Raw genomic sequence first — 6,627 nt, forward strand, 5'->3', positions numbered from 1 at the left:
GTCGCATTTCAAACATTTTAGTAATAAATGACCACTACACCAAATTCGCCCAAGCAATACCTACAAGAAACCAAACAGCTAAAACCACCGAAAAAGTATTTTTCAACAAATTTCATAGTCTATTTTGCTGTACCATGTATAAAAAATTCTGATCACGGCGAAAATTTTGAGTCTGATATAATACAAGAACTTTGTAGATACACGAACATGCAAACATTGAGGATAACCCCTTATGAAAAACGGACAGACTCTCCTAGCTATGTTTTGGACATGAGTGTCACAATAAGAACAAGACTGGAAGTGATACTAAAGCACTATTGTTGTTCAATTTTACTCCCAATGAGACGACGAAGAGAACATCGTATAAGCTCATGTTTGAAGGGAAACCAAATAAGCCGATATATAAAGTGTTTGATATACAGCCAAGAGGTATGATCAATAAACAAACTGCTAGACACTGAAGAACACGCAAGCGATAGTTGAAGAACACGAGAGCGATAGTTGAAGAACACGCATTGAAGTACAAAATCGAGCAGAGGGTGGGCTATGACAAAAAGGTTAAGGCTGTTAGGATCGTAGTAGAAGACACAGATGTACGGAAAACAAAATAGTGGATACATTTATACATGATATGTTTGATGTAGATGATCAACTGAGAAAAGAAAAAACAGTGTTCAAGATCGAGAATAGAAAGTCAGGAATTAAAAGATACTCAACAGTAGTCATTTACACCAGATGAGTTTCCAAGATGACAACGATGATGAAGATCAGGTAGATCAAGTTGCGAAAACAGTAGAAATACAGGTAAAACAGACCTACACAGAGGGTAGAACTAAAATAGACTGTGCTAAAAATGAAGTGGAAGATATAGATATGAATAGCGGCGACGTCGCGGATCAAGAGTTTGCTAATAAAAGTGAAGTAGGATATGAGTACGTACACACGACATACCTACGTGGGAACGCCTACACTCGGATATAAAAGAGATAGAGATGGATATTATACAGCTGACCAACATATAGACCTAAGAGCTGATGGAATATCAGATGCTGGAAATAAAAGGCAACAGGCCTCTAAGACGAATCAAGAAAATAGACGTCAAAAGCCAAAAACTGCAGTTTTAGATATGAACCTTGGGAACACTGGTAGAATAAGAGATATAAGGGATAGAGTAATAGAACCAGTTGATGGCACTAAAAGAAAGAAAGTTATATAGCAAAAATAATTAGATAATGCGAAAATAAGGGATACAAAAGACAACCAGATGAATCAAATGGTACAGGGGCAACCAATTTCAAGAAATGAAGCTCTTGAAATTTTGATTGGCTCAGGAATATTGAGGGATAAAGATACATTGGTGGCAAAACATTCGGTAGAGTTTCGTATTCAATAAAATAGATATAAGATAATTTATATATGATGGGTTTTTATGTTCTGTAGATTTGTATTTTAGTTGCCCTGTAAGAAAACTGATATTGATGAAAATGTTTTATTGCGAGGTCCCATTTTTTTCAAAATGGGAGAAAGGGGGAAAGGGAAGTATTCTATATTTCGTACAAGTACTGGTTAATCATTAGCCAATTGAAAGTTGCTGTTGATTAGTGTAAGAATTAACGTATTGTTATACAGTTTCAGTACTGTAGACTGGAGTATATAGTGAGTAACATAGCGATGACATATGTATTTATACAAAAGAGCATCATTGAGAAAATGACGGGACGTAAGCCTTAGGAGTAGGGCAGGATTTTGCCAAGATTTAGCCTAGATGATATTTTATTTCAAGGGACACAATTCATGCAGAACTATCCTATATTGATTTAACCTCTTGACTGTACCTTTCAAATTACACCCCTTTGACCATAGCTAGTTCAATTATAGAAATATACATGTTTAGTGATGTCAATAGTCAGGTCATCTGTGTGCAAATGATTTCCCTCCATGTTGAAAGTTTGAGAAGTATAGTGGAAGCATTTTAGTTCACATTGTCCAAGTGAAGGAAGCTATTATGATCAGTTATGTTTGCAGTTGTTGTTTAAACTATTTCTTTTTACAATGTGTTGTAGATGTAAACTTGCATTTGGTTTATTTGCTGGAATTAACGATGTATTTTCGTGGTTTGAGACTTAAACATTTCAAGTTTACCATAGTTTACTGGTTGTTCTTTATGTTTGATACTGCATAAATATTTTTTCTTCGTATCCAGAGTTAACAGTATTCACTGTTGAAGTTGAGTAAGGAGTTCAGTCCTTATACTTGGTAGGTAATTCATGTGAGCAGTCTTGTACTTGTTTGTTTACGGTTTATGTGTATTGTATGTGTTTTATACCTTTGACGCAACTATACAAGTACTTAACGTTTTGGTGTAATATCACATTATTGAGACGATGTGCAGTGACCTTGACCCGGGTCCATACCTCAATGGTCAAGGTCACACGAGACATTTAAAGGTCAGATTGCACATGCTCGTGTCCTCGCTATAACTTACTTTTTCATTGATGGATTACCATATTACTTAGTACAAATGTTGTCCTTATTGAGGAAAGAGCTATACATATTCGGACCAGTGTGTGGAAGTATTGTAGAATCATAGACACATGACCCTCCGGTCATTATTTAAAAAAAGGTGATCCCAGTTCATAAATTGTCGACTCCTGGGTTATACAATTACGACTCCTCAACACGAAAGTAAATGAGCCCTTGCGAGGAATACCCTCGAGTCGATATATTATGACCCTCGAGTTGATATATTATGACCTGCGAGTCGATATATAATGACCCGGGATTCGATACATTATAACCCAGGAGTCGATATATAATGACACGGAAGTCGATATATTATGACCCGGAAGTCGATAAATTATGACCCGTGAGTCGATATATAATGACCCGGGAGAAGATATATTATGACCCGTGAGTCGATAAATTATGACCCGTGAGTCGATATATAATGACCCGGGATTCGATACATTATAACCCAGGAGTCGATATATAATGACCCGGAAGTCGATATATTATGACCCGGAAGTCGATAAATTATGACCCGGAAGTCGATATATTATGACCCGGAAGTCGATAAATTATGACCCGTGAGTCGATATATAATGACCCGGGAGAAGATATATTATGACCCGGGAGTCGATATATTATGACTCGGGAGTCGATATATTATGACCCGGGAGAAGATATAATATGACCCGGGAGTCGATATATTATGACCCGGGAGTCGATATATAATGACCCGGGGGAAGATATAATATGACCCGGGAGTCGATATATTATGACTCGGGAGTCGATATATTATAACCCAGGAGTCGATATATAATGACCCGGAAGTTGATATATTATGACCCGGAAGTCGATAAATTATGACCCGTGAGGCCCAGGCAGTCTTCCGATCTGGTTATTCAACGATTAACCATACAATGATACATTTTTAAAAAAAGTATGGGTAGGGTATATATCTTATAATTTGACCTCGCCAAGGCATATGATGATATCCATCATCCTAATACTGTTTCATGTTAGGGTCGTAAAGGTATAACAGGCAATTTGTGTTATCATTGAACGTTATTTATGGAAACCTTGTGGCGCGAGTCGGAACATGTCATGGCCTTACACAAGGCTACCCCTGTCTAAAAGAAACGCATTAAGGTGACATTTGTAGTCCTTTGAGTTCTTGTTTTGTATATAGTTATGACCTCTGATTATGCATTTAAGAGACCACTGCAACTCACGTATCAATCGCAGTGGTTGCTGTAATAATAGTATTCCGTAACGGTAGACTTCTCCGGGACACGAAAAGGTGGTCATTCGGTATCAAGCTAATGAATGTTGCTCCCTTTTATAAGTATATGGACTTACTATTAACGCCCAAATTGTTATTGTTATTGTCCAAGCCCTTAAGTAAGTAAGCTGTCAAATCGATTGATTGTATCCAATGTTTCAGCGTAAATTTGGATATCTTAGCTATATTGTAAGCTTTAAAATATGGATCCGAAATGTGGGGCGTTAAACAGTCTCCACTAATAGAGCAAGTTGAAATTCAATATTGTCAACGTTTTTTAGGCGTGATTAAGTGTACTAATAATGATCAAGCTGTTGTGGTCGTCTATTTCTTTTCCAAGGCTATCTATACAAGGTTAGGAAAACCTTTTTTAAATTTGGCTTAATGTAGGTTAGTCAGGCGGTGGGCGATGTGAAGATATTCATTGAAACGGTTAAATGTCGTGTTTCATAGTTTAAAACAAGATTGGTACAGAAATATTAACGATATTTTTTCTATATTTCAGCATAATTAATATTTTTCATCTCTTCATGATGTTGAATACTATCTACATGTTTATGCAAATTTTCCGTTTTAACACGCAAAAAGCTTTACAAAATTCAGATGTTCTAGTCACAAATTTGGTATAGAGACTGGGTATTGTGCGTGAGGATAGACTATGAGCCTTTTGTATTGATAAAGATATAGATGTAGTTAAAGATGAATAGCATACTTTCTTTGAATGCAAGAAATATGATAATACGACAATATTAGAACTGCAAATTCTTCGGTAGAAGTATTTTATAGAAAACTTTCATGCAGAAGTATAAAATTGTTAAAGATATACGCATTCATCCATGCAATTATGCGCACTTTCATACTAAACATTGATAGGTCACTACATCATTTTGTTAAAATAGCCATGAAAACGACGATTTCTATTATCGTTCTTCATTGATGTATACATGTTGTTGTTCTTTGCATTATGTGCCGGCGGCCGTAAATTACTAAATAAACTCGACTTAAAGTTTATTATTATTCATTTTATTATTAAGTTTCCTCAAGTAAATGAATACTTTAATAAAATTTAGTATTTACGTTTTCACTTTATTCGGCATGTTTGGGATAAGAGTGAATTTGTGCACACAAAATGGTTTAAAGCTGCACTCTCACAGATATACCATTTTTACAACTTTTTTTATTTGTTTGTCTTGGAAAGATCAAATATTTGCATAAATATTTGAAACCAATGATATAAGATTGCTGACAAAAATTCAGATCGTAGATTTTCATATTTCCGTTCGAAAATTAATGTTTTATGCGCAAGAAAAATGCATTAAACATCATGTTGTGTTCTTAAATATGAAAATATGCGATCTAATTCTTTGTCAACAGTCTTACATAACTGGTTTCCATGGACTTTCGCAAAATTGGCTTGTTCCAAGACAAGAAAGACAAGTTGTCAAAACGTTCAATCTGTGAGAGTGCAGCTTTAAACCCCCAGTAATTAAACATTTTACTGACCGTTCCAAGCCGGTACCTAGCAATTCTTGGTAAACACCCCTACCTTTTTATATAGTATATATGTACTGTGTTGTGTGTGGAGTTTTGTGATGTTGTTCCATGTTTATGGTTTGTGATTGTTTGTTTTTGTGTTCTATGTCTTTGGCGTTTACCCTGTGTCATTAAACGATGTTTAATGAGTCATTTTTTCCAAACAATATGATCGAGTGTCGTGATTTTATGCAGGTCAAAATCCTTACACCCACCGCTCATATTCGAGGGAACAAGCGGGGTTCTGATTCGCCCTTTTTTATTGATAGTTTGTGTTGTTTAAGAACACCATATACATTTTTACCATGTGACCCTGACGTCATATGCAGACAACATTTAGACATGCCTTTAGGAAAGTTTTCTGTCATATCATGTTCTTTGTCGTATTCCATTTTGCATTCAAACTATGGCACAACATACATTATAATTCGGGATGACCTCATTGATTTCATAAATAAACATGCAATAAAGTATCTTTTGGTTTTAGCGTGTAGAAGTGGTTGGGGCGTTTTTTAGTTCACGGAATGCCTAAAAGCACAGTATCACCCATGCTGTGTTATAAGACAAATGGAAAACAAAAAAAAGAGAATACATTTACATTCACACGCAAGTGGATATATATAGACGAAAAACATCCGTCACAAATTAAACTTTCATCTTAATCACAATGACAAGTATCCGTAAATACATTTGAACAATATCAATAATTCACGGAACATACTTATAATAAATACACAGCACGGGAAAGGAATTAGTGAAGAAAATTAATTCTGCTCGACACATTTAAAATTGCATTGTTTGCACTTTGTAGCAGTTTATAATATATACGTATAAAAGGAATATATTTAAAATAACGTGAACATATAGTTTTCAAGTTAACGGAATCTGCGTAATGTATTTATAATACATGCAGATACGGAAAATATATATTTGAATGGTGAACGCACTCACAATAGCTTTTGATTGGGTTGATATGTTGACTCGCCCATTCGTGAAGAGTAGATTTCCGGTCATGACTTATGAAAAACATTGTAAAGACGATCGTGCAGGCTATGGGATAGGAGCGTTATATTAAAACGTTAAGTCTACAGTGTTGATGTACATTGTAAAGACGATCGTGCAGGCAGGCTATGGGATAGGAGCGTTATATTAAAACGTTAAGTCTACAGTTTTGATGTACATTGTAAAGACGATCGTGCAGGCTATGGGATAGGAGCGTTATATTAAAACGTTAAGTCTACAGTTTTGATGTACATTGTAAAGACGATCGTGCAGGCTATGGGATAGGAGCGTTATATTAAAATGTTTAG

The sequence above is a fragment of the Mya arenaria genome, chromosome 10, assembly GCF_026914265.1.
Source record: "Mya arenaria isolate MELC-2E11 chromosome 10, ASM2691426v1".
Lineage (NCBI taxonomy): Eukaryota > Metazoa > Mollusca > Bivalvia > Myida > Myidae > Mya > Mya arenaria.